The sequence below is a fragment of the Coloeus monedula genome (assembly GCF_965178545.1).
Source record: "Coloeus monedula genome assembly, chromosome: 6".
NCBI classification, from domain to species: domain Eukaryota; kingdom Metazoa; phylum Chordata; class Aves; order Passeriformes; family Corvidae; genus Coloeus; species Coloeus monedula.
Genome location: NC_138786.1, coordinates 18,165,473 through 18,191,665, shown reverse-complemented (window position 1 = coordinate 18,191,665; position 26,193 = coordinate 18,165,473).

The window sequence follows — 26,193 nt, the reverse complement described above, 5'->3', positions numbered from 1 at the left end:
CTAAACTTAAGAAAAGATGAGATTCAAAATAGCTGGAATTACCTCCTCTTCCTTCCTCTGCTTTGTGCAATATGATTATTCTCACAGGATTCCACATCTCGAAGCAAGAGTACCATTCTTCTTCCCCTCATAGTATTTTACTTTATTCAGATATAATTTTATAGATCTAATTGAGTCTTTTTCAGAAGAAATCCTGGTTTTGAATGCTGGTACAATCCAACCTTCTCAAATATTCATTTTAGTATTCTCTTTGTTTATGAAAATACATAGACTGTATCTATACATAATTTACCTACATATACACATGATTTCCCTCACATATTTATGGGCTTCCATGTCCTTGCCAGTATAAGTAGAACATAAGAAAACCAAATCAAAATCCAGTAATTTTATGTTTCTATATGTACAGACTAGCATTTTATGAGGAAATTTAATAAACTGCTTTCTTACCATTTCTTACCAGAATCATGCTAAACCATTTTACAGAAGCTATGGCATGTGCTTTAATAAGGAATAACAACTTGCTACAGATCCTGAAGAGCTAATATTTTCTTTTACTTGCTGAAACCAGAGTGCCCAATATAAATGAATTTTGCATTTCTTTACTGCTATGAATTCTTGTAGGCAGCTGTAAGAGAAATAGTGGATAGCAAGACAAAACCTTACTTGTACCCTGTAGGGCTGCTGCCACATTCAGTTTTCAGACAGATTCTTCCTTTCAAAAGTTTGGAGTTCTAGACACAGTCTAAACATGTAAAATGTCCTTCCTGATAATTTTCTTCATATTAGTTTATTTTCCTCAGTCCCTGGAAGCTCATTGATTCCATTTGCCATTACACAGGTGGTGGTTTTCAGATCAGATGGCAGTGTGCTACTGAATGAGATGACAGTGAACGTGCCTCATGTGTCAGGTAAGGGACTCAGCCTGGAATATCAAGTGTCACACACCTGACTTCTCATGTGGGGGTGTATTTTTTTTAGAGGCAAAAGTGGAAGAGAGGTATTTAGCACTTTCCAAATCTGGCTACATGTTGTGGGCATGCCCATTTGGTTTTGATCTCAGAGATCAGTCATTTCAGATAATCAGCTTGTTAAGTTAGTGAGGATCAGCATCTTATCTAGTTGGCCAGTGGCTTTTAACGGGAAAAACTATTAATTTGATCCTGGTCTCAGAGTTTTCATGACAGGTGATACATTAGAATCTGGTAAGAAGTGTTTCTTTTGGCAGCCTGTGTGTCTGTGTTTACTACAACAGTTCATGTTTTGTTTTTCAGCCAGCTTCTCGATATTCAAGCCGTCTTCCAACTACTTTGTTGTACAAACTTCTTTTGGGCTTCAGATGCAGATCCAGCTATTTCGAGTTATGCAGCTGTTTGTGACTGTGGATCAATCAGTTAAAGGAAAACTTCAAGGCAAGTGTCTATGGAAAGGGGAAGCAAAGCCATGCTGTTTCACAGCTGAATAGTCATGTATTCTTTATATGAGTGATGATTCATGCTACTTGTTGATTCAAGAGGAGAAAACTGAAAGAAAGTCGACTCAAGCAAACTAGAAATGTGTTTTTATTTTTTGATATTGAAATGACCTGTCACTCTGGTGCCAGTACACAGGTGTTTCTTAGAATATTCCTTATTTTTGTACTCAGTTTGATTTTTAACTATCCACAAAGCCTGGTTTTTGGTGCCTTTTGTGGTTTCAATATCATCAGAAAGTATAAAAAATACAGGTTAGGGTAGTAATCTCCTGAAGCATAGATATCTTCATGATGACTATTCTTGAAGATGTTAAAGATTAAAAGCAAGGCTTCCAAAACTTCAGTATTTATAGTATGCATTAATATTGACGTGGAATAATCAGCTGTTTCTAGTGTTTGTGATCAGTTGTCCCTTTCCTTTGACCTTTTAGAATGAGAATAAGTACTGATTGTATAAAATTTTTACCTTATTTTTGAATAGGTCTTTGTGGAAACTTCAATGGAATGGAAGGTGATGACTTTAGAACAACCAGTGGGCTGATTGAGGCTACAGGGTCTGCCTTTGCTAACACGTGGAAAGCCCAGTCCACCTGCACAGACCAGGCAGAAAAGCTGGAAGACCCCTGCAGTCTCAGCATTGAAAGTGGTAAGCACATTAATAAGTCAGATGGTTGGCTTCTGCCAGGATGAGCAGTGTCTGCTGTGCATTACTGCAACAGTCACGTAAGAGTTGTAGTGGGGCACTGAAGACTTTTTATAGGACTGTCAAATTAATTAGTATCCACAAGTATGCATACCTACAAGCATTGATATCCCATCAAATTGAAATTTAAGGGGTGATTGTAAAAGAATCCTAAGGTGCAAGATTGGGAAAAACAGTCATTAACTTGTATTATCTGCAAAGACAGCTTGTATGTCCTAGTTAGTTATCCTTGTGTTTAACTTAGCTTTATAGTCCCCAAATGGAAAGAGCTGTCACAATTTCATGTAAACATGTTGCAAAAGTACAGTGCAAATTTTTATTTTATGATTGCATGTCTGTGAATCAAGGAATAGAAATACATGTATGGTGATTGCATGTAGTTTCTCTGCTCCCCAAAATGCACACAGTTCTCTCATTTGTATTGCTGCACTGCATTTATGTATCAGCATAACTAGACATGGCACAAGAAAGATAAGGAAATGTGATGAATTTTTCTTTTTGCAGCAAATTATGCTGAGCATTGGTGTTCTTTGCTGAGAAACCCAAAGGGTCCTTTTGCAAGATGTCACTTAGTCATTGATCCTACAGAATACTATAAGGTATTGTAATTTTGCACTCTTTTAGTACTGCATTATTTCAGATGGTTAACTGTAGACATTTATTGTTGTTTGAACATTTGAGACATCTCTGAGTAGCTTGTCCATAAGAGCTGCTGAAGTTTTTGTACTGACTGATTCAAGCAGCATAGCATCCGAAGTACCTCCCATGATGAGATCCTTATGGGCTGCTGCTGAAGAAAAATGTACATTTGTGTTTTTACTTTCTTGTGTTTTTTGTTTAATGTATTTTTTTATTGGCTTGGATATTTGGATTGAAAAGAAGATTCAAGAGATGCAGATGTGCACAGTTTAAGTGTACCCTTAAACATCAGTTTCTATAAAGTTGGGGGGAAAATGTTTCCTTCCATGTATTTGTTAGAATGTAACACCAAATCATTTTCATGCCAGAGTCTCCATGAATTTTTTTCCCCCATGCTCACCTCTGTTGAGCGGTAAGTGAGGCTTACCTGAGGAAAAGGAATTCCAAAATCATTGCTTATACTTGGAAGTCAGTGTGAACTCAAATGTTGTGAAGGTCGTCATAGACTTGGTTAATATTTTGCCTTTATGATTTATCGTTTTTTTGGATCTCTGCATTTCTAATTAGTAACTGAGAACGAATGGTATCAGTATCCTTTGAAAAAGCTGTTCTTGGGAAGCTGGCTACTTTTTAAAGGTTCTAGAGGCTTGGCTTAGGTTAGAATAAGCATCCAAATATTTTCATTGTGTATGACATGAAGCAGCACTTTAAGTCTCTGGTCTTTGTCCATTCCTTCTATTGTTCTCTGGTCATGGGAATTAGTACAAACAACATCAGGAAAAGCAGACAGGACATTTTGTAGCAACCAAGTTGCAATTGCCCATTGATTTCCTGTGGACTTACTGACCCTTTTGTTCTTTTTTTCAGAAATGTAAATATGACACCTGCCTCTGTGAAGACAATGAGGAATGTTTGTGTGCTGCCCTGTCCTCTTACTCAAGAGCCTGTGCTTTCAAAGGGATCATACTGGGAGGCTGGAGAAAGAGTGTCTGCAGTAAGTAGTGGATCAGTAATCCCTGTGGAAAAAATTAACCATGAGAAGTAAGCAGGCTCTCTCTGGATTTGGTTGTCAGTGATCTCAATGTTATGGGATTTGGGGTACCTTAGAAATGTCTAATGGACCTAAAAGAGACAATGCTTATAATGTTTATTAATTCATGTTATATTCTTCAGATATAATTTGACCATGACAAACTTAAAAGTAGAAGGCAATATTTTTAACTTTCACCTTCTTTCCTCAGTTTAGCTAATATCATTCCATTTACTAATGGAATCCCAGCCATCAAGGCTTTTACCATTCATTTGTCTATCAATGTCTTTGTTTCTCATTATTCTTGCTTTTCATCAACAGTTCAGTATGTTTGAGACTAGGAGTTTATTGTCTTGTGCTCTCTGATTATCAGTATGTGAAACAAGTAGGGGTATGAAAGTAGAAACTATTAGTAGCAGGTAAAAATAAGTCTTCACTTAAAGTTGAACTTAAAGGTAAAGTTAGGTCAGTGTTACTTGTGACTTCTGATATTTTTGTACTTTAATCAGACCTAAGGGAATGTTTTTATCATTACATTCAGCACAGCCAAAGAAACCAAAATGGAAATGTCAAGGCCAAATTGTCCATCCTGCATCCCTTACTTATCAGTTTGGGTTTTTTCCCTCCAGGTAGCGAAGCATCTTCTTGCCCAGGAAATCAAGTCTTCCTTTACAATCTTACGAAGTGCCAGCAAACCTGTCGTTCCCTTGCTGATGGCGAAAAGTATTGCTTGCAAGACTTTGCTCCTGTGGATGGCTGTGGCTGCCCACCCAATACATACTTGGATAACCAGGATGAGTGTGTGCCCATCTCCCAGTGCCCATGTTATTACAAGGGATCATACCTGGAACCTGGCCAGTATTTCACAAAAGATGGAGAACGCTGGTATGTTTTATTTTGGCTTTTTGTTTGTAGGGAAAAAGCCCTTAAAAAAATTGCTTATTAGGTGTAAGGTGCTTAGCTTTTTTTGTACTTTAATGAGTATTTGTAATGCATTTCACAACATCTCCGTGCTGAGCAAAGCATTATCCTGTTGCAATGCAATTTATCAATAATTGGGAAGAGCAGCTTGCTTTGGAGGTGTGAGTACTGGCCTTCACAGATAAATGTTATTCTGAAGCTTCACTGTTAATAAGGCTTTGTTAAACAGAAGGGTGAAAGGAAGATAAAAGGCCAGCTAGACGACCTGTTTCCTTTTCTAGTGGACACAGATTGTTTGTGTTTTCCACTGGAGGAAGGTCCCCTTGATATATATTTACTGTATCACAGGCTTTTGAAAACAACATTCATGATTCTGTTATATTTTGCCATAAACAGTGAAATGCCTTCTCTCATCCAGCAGAAGAAGCATATAAGTAAAAAAATTTGCAGCATATGAGTTGAATAGGCATGAAAATACACTGTGTATCCAAATGGAGGCTTTGACTTAAATTATCATTATTTGTTTCCTTATTGTCTATTTCCTGAGTTGTCATAAAACATAGTATTAAGGATTTATAGAATAGCTGTCTTTCCTTAAAACATAACCTTTCTGTGTGTTATGCCTAAAATCTTGCTACACTTTTTCTCCAACGAAAAATTCACGAGTGTGATTCAATAGAATTGACCTTGAAATTTCAGTAGAAATTATGCAGGACATCTTTGATAAATACTCTCAAATTTATATAAACAAATCATTAGACTTAAATTGCAGATATTGAGCTTGCTTTTTTTTTTTAAAATTTCTACTTACTTCACTTTTCTAGTGTTTGCCGAAATGCAAAGATCCAGTGCACTTCAGTGAAAATAAGAATGAGAAGTAAGTGACATTCTATAAACAAAACTAGAATAAAACCCATAACCAACCTCTCAACCCAAACCTACTTCCCTTTTGAATTTTCCACTTACTTATTTTGTGTGGTTTTTTTCTCTTTATGTAAAACAGTAGCACATTTTCACTTTGTTCTCTCTTCACTGAGCCTATTTTTTTCATAAGGATAGACTGAGATTTCTCTCTCAGAAACTACCACCTTTCACTCACATTTCTTTTGCCTTTTCTTGATTGATCTAAAGCAACAATGTACCTTTCAGGTGAAAAAGAATGTTCTTCTAACAAGACATACTTTGACTGCAATGCATCCTCGAAGTGGACTTCACAAACACCTGTACAACTTAGCTGTCATACTCCTCAAATTGATCATGTATGTATTCAGCTTCTCTTTGTGTCATGCTTTCTTTATTCTGTATTCTTTATATGACATGGTGCTACACAGCAAATACAGTTGTAACTAACAGTTTATTTCTCTTTGGTTTAAGCTGCCCTTTTTTTCCCCCAATATTAATCTGTTGACATTTTCATTATGATTCCCCTTATGGTTTCCCTCTCCTCTTTCTTTTTACCGTGTCTTCAGTAGAGTCATAATTTCCAAGTGAAAAAGAAAAGAAAAATATTAGAAACCTATTTAAAAAGAGCCTTATAAAACTTATCAATATTCAGCTGTGTGGTTGCAAATGCAGTTTTTAAAGAGTGCTTGTGAATAAGTGGAATTAAGATGCAGTGCTTTATCCTAAGGTAACCATTTCTCCTTATATTCCTTAGTTCCAGACAGAGTGTGTCTCAGGCTGTGTGTGTCCTCAAGGTCTATTGGATGATGGCAGAGGAGGCTGTGTTGAACAAAAGGACTGCCCATGCAGTCATAATAATGACTGGTATTCTTCTGGAGAGAAGATAAAAGTGGACTGCAACACCTGGTGAGTTATAATTTTATATTATCTTCTAGAATATATTCCACGCAGCATATTAATAGTTCCTGTCTAGGGTTATGTACTACAGTGGCTGCAAAAACTGGAAGTAGCATCAATTTTTAGGAATACTTATTGCTATCTGAGAAAATACGGATTCTGCTGAAAATATGGGGGTAGTAGTTACCTCTGTTTTCAGTGGGCACCTCTTGTTGGGAAAACTCACTCATTTCTTAAACACAAATACTATCAGATCTAAAGATTGTAGCTGAACAGAGTAAAAACATTACAGGCTTAAAAACAGGATAAACAATTGAAGTTGAGGCTTGGATATTTTGCACATTATCACATGATATCATATTATATTGGTTTGTTCTGCTGTTTTTCAAGCTGCACACTCTTGATGAAATCTGAAAATTCAACTTTTCTGCTCTTTTCTAGTACCTGCCAGGAAGGGACTTGGAAATGCACTGAAAACGTGTGCTATGGGACTTGTATGATATATGGAAGTGGCCATTACAACACTTTCGATGGGAAATTCTATGACTTTGATGGGAGCTGTGAATATGTGGCTACTCAGGTAATGCTCATCAGGAGGGCTGAAATGGAATTTGATTGCCTTGAAAATCTACTTTCCTCTTTGGTTTTGTCATTGCTTATTGCCTGCCATCACTGTTCCTGAGGTGTTCACACATTCTACCAGGATAAGTTGTGTGATAAATTTTCAGTGCAGGCAAGCTGTGGCTTTTTTTTTTTCAGATATAGATATCATAAATTATATGCAACAGAACTATGTTATAGTGAGAGCTAACTATCATTTGTGAAATAAATCCAAATTCTAAGCCTAGAAACTTCAAACTTATATTTAAAGATATGTTCCTCATTTTGTTTTATTGTCCCACTCTTTTTCCCAGGCTGAGACTGTATTTACTGTTTATATGTGTGAATAGAAGTATGTGTATATGACTCTGTAAAAATATATTTATGTAGGGTCTCACATTTGAAGGAGCAGTAACTATTTATACATTGTGAAGATTTAAATTATTGCAATTATTATGAGATTTAACTAAAATGAAATATTCTACCTAATTTTGTCATGTTCCTTTTTTTCTCTTTTTCAATAGGACTTTTGTGGTGACAAAAATTCCAGTGGCTCATTCAGTATCATCACAGAGAATGTCCCTTGTGGAACTACAGGAGTCACCTGCTCAAAGGCTATCAAAATGTTCCTAGGGGTGAGTAATGATAGTCAGTACATTTCAGTAATCAAGTATTATCAAAAAAATAATGCTCCAAAGTCACTCCCCTAAAAGCACCTGTAACAAACATCAGAGGCCCTATCAAATTATTCTGTAAAGCTGTAGGTTCTCAGGTGATGAAAGCTTTCTCAAACAGAAGTGCTACACCACTCTCTGCTGTCTTGGAAGTCGTCCCAGAGTTTGAGCTATTGGTTTCAGAATGAGTTGCATTGTTACAAGTGTCTAATATTTTGTCTCATCATAGAAGTTAGTGTTACAATACTTCCCTTTTTATTTTTCAGAAAACTGAACTGAAATTGGAGAACAAAGACTACAAAGAAATTCAGCGAGATGTTGGTGATGATGTACAGTATTGGAACAGGACAGTCGGCCTGTACCTGGTGATTGAGGCTAGCAATGGTGTGATGCTGATCTGGGACAAGAAGACTACTGTTTTCATCAAGCTGAGCCCTGATTACAAAGTTAGTGCCTGTCTGTCTTTTTCTGAAGTAGTATTATGAATAGACAAGGAAACATAAATGTTCTTTTATTCTGACTCCATGTCTAATTCCTATATCCTCTGTGCACTGATGATTAGCTTGCATTATTACTATCACAGCTTGCAGAAGTGCTTCTGGGGTTCTTGCAGTCTATCACAATGCATTGCAGAGAATGCATAGGATGTTATTGCAATAGAGATAAACATCTCAGGCACTCTTGGGTTTGTGAGTATTGATAGTCAATCATCCTGAGTAATTTAGGAAATAGGGACTGACCGCATATGTGCTTGGAAACCCCCATGCAATCTCAGCCCTCTGTTAAAACCAAACTCCCTATGCAATGTATGGCCATGGTACTGCTTGAGGCATTGTACAAACAGTGGCATACCATTTCGTGAGGGGACTGGTGGACCTTAAATAACACTACCAAAAATTCACTGTTGAGGGCAGATTGATACATTTTCTTTCAAGAAAAATGGGTCCCTGACATTTCTTTTCCATGAATGAAGAAACGGTGCTCATTATGTTAAAAACTTTTAATAAAAACAGCTTTGAGCAAAAATGAATTACCCCAGGCTTATATTAATAGGTGAGTTATGATAAATTGAGAAGAATGGAGAATAAATTGAATCTTCTCAGCTGTAAGAGGCTTGGGCACCCTTTAATGTTTTAAGTTAGATATGATGACAGAGATATGGAAATACACTAGATATAATTGACTTCAGGGAGGGAAGATATGGCAGCTGAATAGTTTTCTGAAGATGGACAAATAAAGATTTATTTTCTGTACAAGTGATTTGACAGTAAAGAGGAAAGTCATCATTTACACAGACAGTCATTTGTCATTTTTCACATCAATATTTTGCTCTTTACCAGAGCCTGTTTCTCACTTCCATGGTATATTTAAAAACTCAATTTTATTTTCCAGGGCAAAGTGTGTGGTCTGTGTGGCAACTTTGATGACAAGGCAAACAATGACTTTACAACAAGGAGTGGACTGCAGGAGTCTAATCCTCTGGATTTTGGAAATTCCTGGAAACAGTCTCCCATGTGCCCAGATGTCACGGAAGAGATTAAGCCCTGTGATCTGAAACCACACCGGAAGTCCTGGGCAGAGAAAGAATGCAGCATCATCCAGAGCGAAGTCTTCAAAATTTGTCACTCCAAGGTTTGTAGAAGACAGTAGGTGATGGGACAGCGCAATGAATTTCTGGTAATATAAGTACTTAATCAGCAGACCCATCTCCTGATGGAAATTCATACTAAACTTGAAAGGTGGCTGTTGAAGAGGCTACTACTTCTTGTAACATTCAACCCATGAAAGGATCTTTTTGGAGACCACCGACATCACATAGTTTAGACAGACAGCTGCTGGTACTGTGCCTCCAAATTGCCACAGCAAACACTGTGACAGCCCACAGCTTCCAGAGTGCAGCACACAGAGAGCACTCCTCTTCATTTCTCATCTCTTTTCTGAAGTACAGTAATATTAACAACAGTTCTTTCTTAACTCATGGTGGAAAAGTCACAAACAAATATTAATTTAATTTATTATATGTTTCCATGTGGTTTACTTCAGCAGCAAAAGTCCAGTCTAAGTTTCTCCTCTTGCAGTCTCAAACAAAACAAAAAAAAAAAAGCTTTTTTTAATATGTCATTGGATAAACTCCAAAAACTGACAGGCACAAAATTATATGCTTCCTATTTGCTGTGAATGTAGTCTTTCTAACATTGTTCACCATTTGGTTGGCAGAGCTTACTGAAAGATAAGATTTCACTGGCATCAATTCAACTTGGTTTTGAGAGCACTAAAATGGAACTCTGTTAGAAAATGTGGGCACTGCCAAGGACTCTAACTTTTTTTTTTCAGTCATAACAACTTTTGAAGGAGCTGTATGATTTTAAGTCTATTATTCCCTAAAATATATTGAGCAGCTTCAAGCCTGCAAATGTTTGTTTGTGATTTGGTAACTCTTAGACACTCTTAGGCTCATTCCTGCCCAGCTTAATTCCCATATATCAAGAGCCCTCAAATGTATTAGTTTGAAAACTAATTTGGAGATGAACTGAGGCATCACTTCTTCCCCTGACAGGTGAACCCACTTCCTTTCTATGAAGCTTGTGTTCATGATGCCTGCTCTTGTGACAGCGGTGGAGATTGCGAGTGCTTCTGCTCTGCAGTTGCTGCATATGCCCAGGAGTGTATCAAGGCTGAGGCCTGTGTTTTCTGGAGAACTCCTGATATCTGCCGTGAGTAACAGATAAACACAACTGTACCTTTCTAGCTGCTGTCAGAAAGCCAGTCAAATAAATCATTAGTAGAGTCACTGCAAGGTCATGCTGGCTACTCAGTGAAATCTATTTTCTCAGCATATCAGGGAGAAAACAGGGCTAGTAAATTTGTATATTTCAGTTGTCTTTTATTCAGCCTGGCTCTCTTCTCTTCTCTTCTCTTCTCTTCTCTTCTCTTCTCTTCTCTTCTCTTCTCTTCTCTTCTCTTCTCTTCTCTTCTCTTCTCTTCTCTTCTCTTCTCTTCTCTTCTCTTCTCTTCCTCTGTTATCTTTCTTCTCTCTCAGTTCTTCAAATTATCCAGAATTTGATTTTAGCGAAAAGTATATAGCACTCCTGTGCTGTAGCACTAAACCTAATCAGTGTTGTGTATGTTAAGTAGTGTCTATTAGTGGTGCTAATACTCATACCAGTACGTCATAAATTAATGTAAATAACATTTAAATTAATATTGCCCAAAAATTGCTCAAGTCAAAATTTTGAGATTCTAAGTAGCAGAAATTAATAATTTTTTAATTTTAAAAATTCAGTCAGATTCAGAATTTGGACTAATTTGAGTTTTTAAGTGTAAGAAGCCAGTGGAAAAAAATTTTAAGTTTCATTCATCTCTGATATATTAGTTACAAAAGCTCCTTCCTCTCTCTGTAACTGTCTAAGCTGAATTTAAGTTGTATTTGTAATGTCTCATATGCTTCCTCTGGGACTCTCAGCTTATGTGATACAGCAAGATGGAACTATTTTGTATAAAATGGAAAAATATTTAGGAGTTTGTTAGTAGCTACGTAAGAAAAATACTCTCAGAAATATACCCTTAATTTTAAATCAAAATAATTTTTAAAATTTTTTTTCTTTATGATTTGAAGCATTTTTACTCAGTGGCTGGAATATTTAGAATGAAAATTTTGGGCAACAGTGTTTTGATGTATCGTAAGTTTAAGCAGAGTAGGCGAAAGTCCAGGTCTTGTACCTCAAGAGAAATTTGGCTGGCTTAACTTGTAGACTCATGTAGCTTGTACCTTTAAAGGCCTGCTCAGAACTGCATTCTGGCAACCTTGTTTTTAACCAGCTTCTCTCTTTTCTCATCAGCAATATTCTGTGACTACTACAACCCTCGCAATGAGTGTGACTGGCACTATGAGCCTTGTGGCAGTAATATCACAACCTGCAGGATGATCAATAATGTCAGCACCAACTTTACAATACCATTACTGGAAGGTAATAAATTCCTTGACATTTTATATTGTGCTTTGTATTACTTTGTTCAGGTATCTTTTAAAAATTATGGACTAGTCAGTGAATTTGATGAGATGTTCCTAAATCCGATGTGTTGAATTTGCCTCCAGTCTTACATAAACGTTTCCTATAATGTAATTTATTATTTATTAACATCAATGGGTGATAGTTACGTAAAACTAGGTCTCTGCTTGAATAATATCCCAAAACATGCAATATAATTACATCATGGTTATTTTGAATCCCATGCTAAAGTGTTTCAAAAGGAAAATCTTTGATATGGCAAAGAAGCAAGTCACTGATAGTTGGGGGTTTTTAAAGTTATCATTTTTTATGCATCAGATCATCTTGCCTTTACTAGATTAATGTGCAGCATTCACCTAGCTGGAAGATAAATATCCTTCATAGCAGACACACTGATGCTGCTATAGATCAGATTCTTAATGGAGATTCTATTTCATTTGTAGATGTGAAATTGGTAGGTGACAGTCCTTGTGGTTGATAATGGAACAGGAATTTCACATGAAAGGGATTGCAATGATCCAAGAATGTGAAAGACTTTACAAGTATTTTCTGGTTTACCACATGGTAAAGCTGGAGAAAAAAGCCATATTTTCAGCCATATAGCCTTTTTGGTCTGGACTGGAAGCACTTATCTCCAGTTTAGGGATTGGCAAGAAATGCCTTGAGTTTGACTTTGCTTTGAACTGCTGGTAAAAAAATTAAAAGAAAAAACTCAAACAAACCAAAACTCAAGAGAAACAAAACAAAACACCACCAAAAACCCCTTCTAAAAAAAATAAACAAAAATCCCGAACCAAAATATTTTTTAAAAACTCAATAAACCTCTGTGTTTTAAAATAAATTGCCTTATATTATTAGAAAGGCTTGGGAAGTGTCAAAAGGCATATTATTGTATATCCAATTGTCTTTCTGAATTATTTTTGTTTAATTTCAAAAGAAATACAGAGCACACCTATTTTTGTGAGGACATCTTAAGTACAGTCTGGCAGTGTAAAGTGACTTTTAAGTACCAGTTAATTACGTGGTGCTTCAGTTTAAAGGCTATTTAGAACTCCAGTACAGTATAAACAGGACTTCATGTCATTAATAATTGGACTTAATAGGATTTTATTTGGAGGAAGGAGATATAATAGTAATAACAGAATAATATTTTTAAGTGTATTTACATGAAAAGTGGAATGAGAATTGACAGTCGATTAATCCCTTGCAGTGAAGTTTGGATCACTGCCCGAGGGTAAGGAAAAGCACAGATAAATTATTTGTTTGAGATAGAGATACTTGGTGTATATAAGGTATATAAACAAGGTCTAATGTTCCAAGAAATGTAGTGAAAAATGTTTGTTAGTGAATCTGCTTCCATATTCCTCATGAAAGTTTTCTTGATATAGTGGTCTATACAAGAATTGGGGTGTTTCTTTGTCTTAAAATTACTAGCTGCCCATGGAAAGGAGTATAAATTAGGGATTTCTCCAAGGTATTGAACTAAGAAAAAGAAACATCACTAGTTTTCATAAAAAACCCTCTTACTTAATCTTCCTCACCCCAGTATTATCAATGAGAACTGTTTAAGTCTTTTGGAAAGACTAATTGTCCACAGATTGATTTGAGTGGGAAGTTTTAGATTTCTTTCACTATGCTTGATTCAATGAGAATAATTTACCTTCAGAAAGTAACATATCACTGAGTTAACTTTTTATACTTTTTCTTCATCCTGTATTCTGTTCTACCTGTCATCAATAGGTTGCTACCCCAGATGCCCTATGGACAAGCCTATTTATAATGAAGAGACAAAGGAATGTGTGACTGAAGATAAATGTGGGTGTTACATTGAAGGTGGAATCCATATACTCCCTGGGCAAGAAGTACCCACAGAAGAGAACTGTACAACATGGTATATAAAAATTACTTGCATTAATTCAGGAAGTAATTTGTGTATGCTGAGCCCCTCGTTTATTTTACTGGGCCTCAGATGCAACTTCAGCTGAAGAGCTGGTATATTCTTGCATTTCATAATTTTCCAAACCCATAATAATCCAGATTTCAGGTTGGTAGTGTTATTACAATAAGTGTATTAGCAAATTCACTAATTATACCTGTCAACTGTCATAAATTATATAATAGCATGAAACCTGGATTAACTTCTAAAACAACCTGTAGATTCTCACGACTCTTTGGGAAGAGAGAGGCTACTCTGCCTTGCATTCTCACTTAGAACTGGGACTTCAAAATCACTGTAATCTGAAATACTCTTGCCCTGAAAGAGATAGTTGAGCCCCAACTGTTCATGCTTAGAGTGTTAGCAATGATAGCACTTACACCTCTGGCTCCACATGGTGACCAGAGAATAATCTGATCTAGCTGTAAGTTCACTCTGCAAAACAGATGTTACTGCAGTATTGCAACTTGCAACACAAAGTGTTTCATGGCAGTTTTAAGATGTTGTACTAAAATTAGTGACTTAGTTTAAAAGAAAAATGGTGGGTAATACTAGAAAATAGGCCCAGAAAAATATCCAGTAGTGTGAATGAAGATCAAATGATAAATATGTATGTTTCTGTGCTCTTGACTCTGCTAACTGGTGTCATAAAACATCAGCAACATTCTAATTTTTGAAAATTTTTCTTTTAGTATCTGTGTCTCCTCAGGATTCATAGAGTGTAAACCACTCCCAGGTAAATAACGTTTGGGTTTTTCTGGAAACAAAAAGAAAAAAAATGCATAGAGCTGCTATGTCTGACTCTACAATAGACTTAGTATTGATTTAGAATAATTCTTTCCTGTGCTAGTGGAAGTTGTGACTGAAGAAAATTCGGCAGCACTTTTGTTGAACCTTGCTGTTAGTACTTCTGGCTCAACCTTTTTCTCATGTCCCTTCATTCTTTCTCCCCATGTTCCATATCCAAACGAATGGATTTTACTACAAGAGGTTGCACTTCCTGAACATGTAGTTATTATATAAAAAGTGTCAGATAGTAAATTGCAATTATTATTTTTCTCAGAACATTTTAAAGCCTACTTTCTAAGTCTGCACCACCAGGCATTTTATGCAGGACTTGATTAAATATGTTCTAACATTGCTTTAAATCTAAAGATAAATTAGCACAATATAGTAGATCTAAGTTCCAGGTACATCTCTGAAAAACATGCATGACTCATGTAAATGCTCTCTTGCCCATAAGTATTTTCCCTCTGCCTCTTAGATGGTAGTAGAAAAATTGCACAGTAAAGCTCTTTCTTGCAGGGTGTCCTTGTGTCATCAATGGAACGAGTTATGAAGTGGGTGCTATTGTGGGACAAGTACAGGATGGCGACATGTGTATAACGTACATTTGTGCAGAAAATGGTTCTGTGGTTCCTGGTGATGTCTATCCTTGTCCAACATCTTCACCTACAACCATTTCAACCTCCTTCCCTTCCAGTACTCTTACCACCACCACAGGTAAATCATTAATACAGATGTGATCTAAAAATTGCTTTCTTTAAGGAAAGTATTTTAAATACAGAATGTACAATCATATGGGATTATAGTTGACACAGAGCAATATTTATGGATTGTTTTATCACACCACACTAAGAAAGACTTCTAGCATTTTGAGTTGATTTATTTCTTATGAAAGAAATTTGAAGTATAAATATACAGGGTGCCTTCCTATTTCTGAAAAACCATGCTAGCTTTTCAATATCCTAATGGGATAGTAGAAGTATTGTCAAGAGTGTCAGAAAAAAAATATACTATTTTATTTCTTTTGAAATGATAATCTCTTTTTTTTTCTATTTCAGTTACCACTACAAGCCATCCAGAAACTACAAGTAAGTTATAAATAGAAACCAAAGTTGTTAAAAATGTCAAATGAATATTTAAAGAAGAGTAAATTAAAGACAATTACTACAGAAAAACATATTTTAAACAAAAATGAATAGTTTTTTATAATTTCAAAAGTGTCATTAGTATAGAGAGAAGGACCTTTAAAGGCTTCCACTTGGTGATTTTACTTTGATGCAAAACTTCCAGTATGAAGACCTGGTAATACAGAACTGATTTTAGAACTCTTTCTTTGGAAAGATGACAAATTGCAATGCACTTCTCTAGTCCTGAATGGAAGAAAATAAAAAATGGATCTTCTCAGGATGTTCTCTGTAAACTCTGAAATCTCTGTCTTTTCTTGCAGCTCCATGCTTTGGACTAATCTGTGATTGGACTGAGTGGTTTGATGTTAGTAAACCTGAAGAAGGTGGTGGTGACTATGAAACATATGATGAAATAAGAAACCATGGAAACGAAATATGTACAGCTCCTGAACAAATTGAATGCAGGGCTAAGGATAAACCTGATGTGAGCTTAGATGACCTTGGTCAGAAAGTAGAGTGTAATGTTACATATGGATTAATCTGTAAAAATGATGAGCAAGATGTTACTATGTGGCAGCTTTGCTATAATTATGAAATCAGAGTAAACTGTTGTGAGTGGCAGGAAATTCCTTGTGGGCCTACAATTACACCTACTATACCACACACTCCAACTTCAACCACCACCAAGACAACAGTACCCACCACCACTACAACCAGGACTTCAACAGAAATTATCACCCCGCCCGTACACATCCATTCCACAACAAGTGAGCATACACCATCGGTTCCCTCTCCAGTAACTTCAACACCTACAGGTATTTAACAGAAAAATACTCTGTCTTACTTTGTGATTGGAGAAATAAAGTGCTGGCTACTAAAGGCAGGTCACAGGCATAGAAAACATTGATCTGGAAGGAAGTCTTACTCGGGAGGATTTGGAGTTTTAAGTTTCTGCTGGAGACAATATTCCCAGAAGGACCTGCTGTGTGAGAAAAGAGAGGCCATGCTTCAAACTCCTGTTGCTAGAGGCATTTTCGGGGCAGGGCTGTGCAGGCTTCCTTCTTCAGGCTGACATGATCTTTCTGATTTTGTCAGAGGCACCTTCCAGCACCATGCCTAACCTCTTCACTAGGAAAGGAGGGCCATGACTATCTCTGTGCATGGATGTCAAGGATTCTGCTTTCTGAGTCCAGAAAGGAAGGGCTACTGATACAGATCTTTCATGTGCTAAGGGTGGGCTGACCTGTCTATGTCTGGCAGCTGCCTCATGCACAGCTTCTGTTCAGTTCCTATTGAGTTGCACTCATGCCTTTGTGCCTTTGTCTGTTTTCTCTGTCCCTGCTCTTTCTAACAGGCACACCTACACCAAGCACACCAAAATCGCCAACCACTCCCTGGTCACCGGAGACTCCCACCCCTACCAGCAGCACCCCACAGACAACAACGACTGTTCCTGTCTCAACAACACCCATTTCAACTACTTCAAGCACATCCACGCCCACGCCAACATACACCACCACCCTGTCAACTCCAGGTACTTCTCTGATCTGTGCTCTCATGTGTTCCTTTCCTACGCAAGAAATGAGGGTGCCTTCTTTAGTGTGTCCTCATGGGATTGCAGATGGGAGTAATTACTATGCATCCCCTGAAGTGGCTGTGCCAAAAGCTGGCCTTTTGACTGGCTGGTTTCGAAGAACAAGGATTTAGGGGTCCTAGGGTGAAGGTCTTGTCTTCCCTGACTCAACATGAGAAATTTCATGCTGGTGCCCAGCTTAGACAGATGCTGAACTGGTGGGTAGTGTTGCTTTTGCTGCTATTGGACTGTGTCCTTCAGCTGGCCAGAATGTAGTCACTGGACCCATGCATGGAGAGCAATTGGAGTGGGACTATAGTCTGTGACACTCTCATTCTAGGAACAGCTGGGCAGACTTTCTTCCCTTTCTCCTCCTCCTTTGCCATGTCAGTGCAAGTGGATGCCAGTGGTTCTAGATCTTAGAAGCAACAATTACCTTGGGAGACTTTTGGAAACAGTTTTGTGCTGAAGAATGCCACTTGCTATGAACTGTAGACTTTTGCTGACGCCATCTGCTAGAGCTCTGGGAAGCCCTTCATCAGGCTGACATTTCACCACAGGGAAATTTCATGACAGTCAGGCAGGAACTTATACCTCTTCACAGTTCCATCTCTGACCACAGATTGCCGTCACAGCCCTTGCTTCAGGGATTTGTGAGGTGTTTGGGTAATGAGGCAGAGATAGAAAGCTCCAGCCAGATTGAAAGCATTACTCCTCCTAATCTCTTTCCCATTGGTAGGTCTCTCTGATTTTGTGAGAAGCACCTTCCAGAACCATCCCCAGTCTTTTTGCTAGGAGAGGTGCGGCATCAGCTTTTCTGTGCATGGATGTCAAGGATTCTGCTTTCTGAGTCCAGAAAGGAAGGGCTACTGATACAGATCTTTCATGTGCTAAGGGTGGGCTGACCTGTCTATGTCTGGCAGCTGCCTCATGCACAGCTTCTGTTCAGTTCCTATTGAGTTGCACTCATGCCTTTGTGCCTTTGTCTGTTTTCTCTGCCCCTGCTCTTTCCAACAGGCACACCAAGCACAGCACCCCCTACACAAGAATTGACAACCACTTCCACATCACCGGAGACTCCCACCACAACCACCACCACCACCACCAGCCCTACGAGCACAACGACCACTGTTACTGGATCACCAACACCCACCCCAACTCCTGAAAGTATGTTCCCAAAAGCAATAATTCTCACCAAAACCCCTCTGCCCCCAAGCACAGAATGGACAAAAAATTCTCTGATTCTGTTGTCATTTGTGGCCTTGCTGTGGGAGTAGTGAAGGCCCATGAACACCTCCATATATGTCTCTGTATGGGATCAAGGATGGGTGTAACTTCTGGGCACCCCAGGAAAAGTCCTGTGGCCCAAACCAGTCTTCAGGCTGGCTGTTTATAAGGAACAAGGATTTAGAGGCCCCTTGGAGAAGACCTTGTCTTTCCTGACTCAACAGTGCTTCAAGGGGGTATTTTGAGCTGATTCCCAGCTTAGACAGATACTGAAGTGATGGGAATGTTGCTTTTGCTGGTGTTGGACAGTGTCCTTCAGCTGGCCAGAATGTAGTCACTGGACCCATGGAGTGCAGTTGGAGTGGGGCTAAAGTTTGTGGCAGTAGCACTTCAGGCTCTGTTTGGGCACAGCTGTACAAATTTTTTCTCTTTCTGTCCTGTTTTGTCTCTGTGGCCATTGCTGCTACTTATCAGGGGTTTGGGCTGTAGGACGCTTCCAAGGCTTTCGCTGGCAGAGTTTGGGGAAAGGTTTCAGAATGCAGATTGTCCCTTTCCATGGACACAGGCTCTGGGGCAGCTGGATTCTACCAGTGCTCCCATTGGCACTTGTCTCCACCTATCTGTGTGCTGCTGGGAAGCAGCTGAGGCTTTGTCAGCAGCGTGCGTCCTGTGCCTGCTTTCCCTGTGGTTGGGTGCCATCCCAGTGGTTGAGTTCTCCATGAGATAGTGAGGTGGTGTGCATGACCCAGGAAGCTGAGAGTGGCAGGAGTCTCTGCTTAGTTGGTCTCTGCCTCCTGTGTGGGTTTTATGTGAGTGGTTTTTTTGCACACGAGAGTCCATGCAAAGCAATGTGACCCATCTGTGGGGGGCACACACGTAACTCATCAGTGCCTGCGTCCCAATTTGGGCCTGGAGTGGTTTGTAGGGCCAAGAAGGGGAGGCCCAGCCACACCACTGAGCTTTCTTGTGGCCAGTGTTGGCTGAGTGTCTGAGGGGCACCGTTGGGTGCAGGGGGTGCCCAGAGCATGTGTATGAGCTGGTGCCCGGGATTGTCGTCTCTGTTGTGTCTGTTTCTAATTGTCCATCTTGTTGTCACCTCCCAGACTGTAGCTGCATCTGGACGGACTGGATCGATGTGAGTTACCCAGATAGTTCTGACAGGAACAGTGGTGACTACGAAACCTTTGAGAACATTTTGAAGAATGACCCCTCCTGGATCTGCGCGAAAGCTGAGAATATTTCATGCCGAGCAAAGAAATTCCCTAACACTCCCATTGCAGATTTAGGGCAGAAAGTGGAATGTAATGTTGACGTAGGGCTCATCTGTAACAATAAAGATCAGCAGATAGGAGGTATAATACCGATGCCAGTCTGCCTCAACTACGAGATCAGTATCTGCTGCACCCCCAACATACCAGAGTGTCTTCCAACTCCAAGCACCACAAGCACCTCAACTTCCACACCTTCATCCACAACGAGCGCTGTGTCCTCTACAACAATATCAACAACTGCTCCAACGCCAACAGCAGAGGAGACTCCCAGCAGTACCACCCCCACCACCACCACCACCACCCCGCTGCCCCCCAGCACCACCACCCCTACCAGCAGCACTCCACAGACAACAACTGTTCCTGTCTCAACAACACCCATTTCAACTACTTCAAGCACATCCACGCCCACGCCAACATACACCACCACCCTGTCAACTCCAGGTACTTCTCTGATCTGTGCTCTCATGTGTTCCTTTCCTACGCAAGAAATGAGGGTGCCTTCTTTAGTGTGTCCTCATGGGATTGCAGATGGGAGTAATTACTATGCATCCCCTGAAGTGGCTGTGCCAAAAGCTGGCCTTTTGACTGGCTGGTTTCGAAGAACAAGGATTTAGGGGTCCTAGGGTGAAGGTCTTGTCTTCCCTGACTTAACATGAGAAATTTCATGCTGGTGCCCAGCTTAGACAGGTGCTGAACTGATGGGAAATGTTGCTTTTGCTGCTGTTGGACTGTGTCCTTCAGCTGGCCAGAATGTAGTCACTGGACCCATGCATGGAGGGCAATTGGAGTGGGACTATAGTCTGTGACACTCTCATTCTAGGAACAGCTGGGCAGACTTTCTTCCCTTTCTCCTCCTCCTTTGCCATGTCAGTGCAAGTGCATGCCAGTGGTTCTAGATCTTAGAAGCAACAATTACCTTGAGAGACTTTTGGAAACAGTTTTGTGCTGAAGAATGCCACTTGCTATGAACTGTAGACTTTTGCTGACGCCATCTGCTAGAGCTCTGGGAAGCCCTTCATCAGGCTGACATTCCACCACAGGGAAATTTCATGACAGTCAGGCAGGAACTTATACCTCTTCACAGTTCCATCTCTGACCACGGATTGCCGTCACAGCCCTTGCTTCAGGGATTTGTGAGGTGTTTGGGTAATGAGGCAGAGATAGAAAGCTCCAGCCAGATTGAAAGCATTACTCCTCTTAATCTCTTTCCCATTGGTAGGTCTCTCTGATTTTGTGAGAAGCACCTTCCAGAACCATCCCCAGTCTTTTTGCTAGGAGAGGTGCGGCATCAGCTTTTCTGTGCATGGATGTCAAGGATTCTGCTTTCTGAGTCCAGAAAGGAAGGGCTACTGATACAGATCTTTCATGTGCTAAGGGTGGGCTGACCTGTCTATGTCTGGCAGCTGCCTCATGCACAGCTTCTGTTCAGTTCCTATTGAGTTGCACTCATGCCTTTGTGCCTTTGTCTGTTTTCTCTGTCCCTGCTCTTTCTAACAGCCCCTCCTACACCAAGCACACCAAAATCGCCGACCACTCCCTGGTCACCGGAGACTCCCACCCCTACCAGCAGCACTCCACAGACAACAACTGTTCCTGTCTCAACAACACCCATTTCAACTACTTCAAGCACATCCACGCCCACGCCAACATACACCACCACCCTGTCAACTCCAGGTACTTCTCTGATCTGTGCTCTCATGTGCTTCCTTGCTGTGGGGTATTGAAGGTCTGTGAGCACCTCCATTTGTGCCTGTGTATGCGATCTGAGATTGGACTAATTGCTGTGTGTCCCCTGAAATGGCCTTTGCCCAAAGGTCACCCTTGGGCTGGTTGTTTCAGAAGGAGCAAGGATACAGGGGTCTATGTCCTCCTCTCCTGTCAAGATATTGATCCTCTTGGTACTGTACATACATCCTTCCCTGACCACAGATTGCCATCTCAGTTCTCACTCCATGAGTTAGCAAGGTGTTTGGGTAATGAGGCAGAGATGGAAAGTCCCTGGTAGATGGAAAGCATTACTCCTCCTCATCTCTTCCCTATAGGTAGGTCTCCCTGATTTTGTGAGAAGCACCTTCCAGCACTATGCCTAATCTCTTCACTAGGAAAGGAGGGCCATGACTATCTCTGTGCATGGATGTCAAGGATTCTGCTTTCTGGGGCCAGAAAGGGAGGGCTGGTGCTATGGACCTTTGTTGTGCTATGGGTGGGCTGACCTGTCTGTGTCTGTGGCAGCTGCCTCATGCACAGCTTCTGTTCAGTTCCTATTGAGTTCCACTCATGCCTTTGTGCCTGTGTCTGTTTTCTCTGTCCCTGCTCTTTCTAACAGGCACACCTACACCAAGCACACCAAAATCGCCAACCACTCCCTGGTCACCAGAGACTCCCACCCCTACCAGCAGCACACCACAGACAACAACGACTGTTCCTGTCTCAACAACACCCATTTCAACTACTTCAAGCACATCCACGCCCACGCCAACATACACCACCACCCTGTCAACTCCAGGTACTTCTCTGATCTGTGCTCTCATGTGTTCCTTTCCTACGCAAGAAATGAGGGTGCCTTCTTTAGTGTGTCCTCATGGGATTGCAGATGGGAGTAATTGCTGTGCATCCCCTGAAGTGGCTGTGCCAAAAGCTGGCCTTTTGACTGGCTGGTTTCGAAGAACAAGGATTTAGGGGTCCTAGGGTGAAGGTCTTGTCTTTCCTGACTCAACAGTGCTTCAAGGGAGTATTTTGAGCTGATTCCCAGCTTAGACAGATACTGAAGTGATGGGAATGTTGCTTTTGCTGCTGTTGGACAGTGTCCTTCAGCTGGCCAGAACGTAGTCACTGGACCCATGGAGTGCAGTTGGAGTGGGGCTAAAGTTTGTGGCAGTAGCACTTCAGGCTCTGTTTGGGCACAGCTGTACAAATTTTTTCTCTTTCTGTCCTGTTTTGTCTCTGTGGCCATTGCTGCTACTTATCAGGGGTTTGGGCTGTAGGACGCTTCCAAGGCTTTCGCTGGCAGAGTTTGGGGAAAGGTTTCAGAATGCAGATTGTCCCTTTCCATGGACACAGGCTCTGGGGCAGCTGGATTCTACCAGTGCTCCCATTGGCGCTTGTCTCCACCTATCTGTGTGCTGCTGGGAAGCAGCTGAGGCTTTGTCAGCAGCGTGCGTCCTGTGCCTGCTTTCCCTGTGGTTGGGTGCCATCCCAGTGGTTGAGTTCTCCGTGAGATAGTGAGGTGGTGTGCATGGCCCAGGAAGCTGAGAGTGGCAGGAGTCTCTGCTTAGTTGGTCTCTGCCTCCTGTGTGGGTTTTATGTGAGTGGTTTTTTTGCACACGAGAGTCCATGCAAAGCAATGTGACCCATCTGTGGGGGGCACACACGTAACTCATCAGTGCCTGCGTCCCAATTTGGGCCTGGAGTGGTTTGTAGGGCCAAGAAGGGGAGGCCCAGCCACACCACTGAGCTTTCTTGTGGCCAGTGTTGGCTGAGTGTCTGAGGGGCACCGTTGGGTGCAGGGGGTGCCCAGAGCATGTGTATGAGCTGGTGCCCGGGATTGTCGTCTCTGTTGTGTCTGTTTCTAATTGTCCATCTTGTTGTCACCTCCCAGACTGTAGCTGCATCTGGACGGACTGGATCGATGTGAGTTACCCAGATAGTTCTGACAGGAACAGTGGTGACTACGAAACCTTTGAGAACATTTTGAAGAATGACCCCTCCTGGATCTGCGCGAAAGCTGAGAATATTTCATGCCGAGCAGAGAAATACCCTAACACTCCCATTGCAGATTTAGGGCAGAAAGTGGAATGTAATGTTGACGTAGGGCTCATCTGTAACAATAAAGATCAGCAGATAGGAGGTATAATACCGATGCCAGTCTGCCTCAACTACGAGATCAGTATCTGCTGCACCCCCAACATACCAGAGTGTCTTCCAACTCCAAGCACCACAAGCACCTCAACTTCCACACCTTCATCCACAACGAGCGCTGTGTCCTCTACAACAATATCAACAACTGCTCCAACGCCAACAGCAGAGGAGACTCCCAGCAGTACCACCCCCACCACCACCACCACCACCCCGCTGCCCCCCAGCACCACCACCCCTACCAGCAGCACTCCACAGACAACAACTGTTCCTGTCTCAACAACACCCATTTCAACTACTTCAAGCACATCCACGCCCACGCCAACATACACCACCACCCTGTCAACTCCAGGTACTTCTCTGATCTGTGCTCTCATGTGTTCCTTTCCTACACAAGAAATGAGGGTGCCTTCTTTAGTGTGTCCTCATGGGATTGCAGATGGGAGTAATTACTATGCATCCCCTGAAGTGGCTGTGCCAAAAGCTGGCCTTTTGACTGGCTGGTTTCGAAGAACAAGGATTTAGGGGTCCTAGGGTGAAGGTCTTGTCTTCCCTGACTCAACATGAGAAATTTCATGCTGGTGCCCAGCTTAGACAGGTGCTGAACTGATGGGAAATGTTGCTTTTGCTGCTATTGGACTGTGTCCTTCAGCTGGCCAGAATGTAGTCACTGGACCCATGCATGGAGGGCAATTGGAGTGGGACTATAGTCTGTGACACTCTCATTCTAGGAACAGCTGGGCAGACTTTCTTCCCTTTCTCCTCCTCCTTTGCCATGTCAGTGCAAGTGCATGCCAGTGGTTCTAGATCTTAGAAGCAACAATTACCTTGGGAGACTTTTGGAAACAGTTTTGTGCTGAAGAATGCCACTTGCTATGAACTGTAGACTTTTGCTGACGCCATCTGCTAGAGCTCTGGGAAGCCCTTCATCAGGCTGACATTCCACCACAGGGAAATTTCATGACAGTCAGGCAGGAACTTATACCTCTTCACAGTTCCATCTCTGACCACGGATTGCCGTCACAGCCCTTGCTTCAGGGATTTGTGAGGTGTTTGGGTAATGAGGCAGAGATAGAAAGCTCCAGCCAGATTGAAAGCATTACTCCTCTTAATCTCTTTCCCATTGGTAGGTCTCTCTGATTTTGTGAGAAGCACCTTCCAGAACCATCCCCAGTCTTTTTGCTAGGAGAGGTGCGGCATCAGCTTTTCTGTGCATGGATGTCAAGGATTCTGCTTTCTGAGTCCAGAAAGGAAGGGCTACTGATACAGATCTTTCATGTGCTAAGGGTGGGCTGACCTGTCTATGTCTGGCAGCTGCCTCATGCACAGCTTCTGTTCAGTTCCTATTGAGTTGCACTCATGCCTTTGTGCCTTTGTCTGTTTTCTCTGTCCCTGCTCTTTCTAACAGCCCCTCCTACACCAAGCACACCAAAATCGCCGACCACTCCCTGGTCACCGGAGACTCCCACCCCTACCAGCAGCACTCCACAGACAACAACTGTTCCTGTCTCAACAACACCCATTTCAACTACTTCAAGCACATCCACGCCCACGCCAACATACACCACCACCCTGTCAACTCCAGGTACTTCTCTGATCTGTGCTCTCATGTGCTTCCTTGCTGTGGGGTATTGAAGGTCTGTGAGCACCTCCATTTGTGCCTGTGTATGCGATCTGAGATTGGACTAATTGCTGTGTGTCCCCTGAAATGGCCTTTGCCCAAAGGTCACCCTTGGGCTGGTTGTTTCAGAAGGAGCAAGGATACAGGGGTCTATGTCCTCCTCTCCTGTCAAGATATTGATCCTCTTGGTACTGTACATACATCCTTCCCTGACCACAGATTGCCATCTCAGTTCTCACTCCATGAGTTAGCAAGGTGTTTGGGTAATGAGGCAGAGATGGAAAGTCCCTGGTAGATGGAAAGCATTACTCCTCCTCATCTCTTCCCTATAGGTAGGTCTCCCTGATTTTGTGAGAAGCACCTTCCAGCACTATGCCTAATCTCTTCACTAGGAAAGGAGGGCCATGACTATCTCTGTGCATGGATGTCAAGGATTCTGCTTTCTGGGGCCAGAAAGGGAGGGCTGGTGCTATGGACCTTTGTTGTGCTATGGGTGGGCTGACCTGTCTGTGTCTGTGGCAGCTGCCTCATGCACAGCTTCTGTTCAGTTCCTATTGAGTTCCACTCATGCCTTTGTGCCTGTGTCTGTTTTCTCTGTCCCTGCTCTTTCTAACAGGCACACCTACACCAAGCACACCAAAATCGCCAACCACTCCCTGGTCACCAGAGACTCCCACCCCTACCAGCAGCACACCACAGACAACAACGACTGTTCCTGTCTCAACAACACCCATTTCAACTACTTCAAGCACATCCACGCCCACGCCAACATACACCACCACCCTGTCAACTCCAGGTACTTCTCTGATCTGTGCTCTCATGTGTTCCTTTCCTACGCAAGAAATGAGGGTGCCTTCTTTAGTGTGTCCTCATGGGATTGCAGATGGGAGTAATTGCTGTGCATCCCCTGAAGTGGCTGTGCCAAAAGCTGGCCTTTTGACTGGCT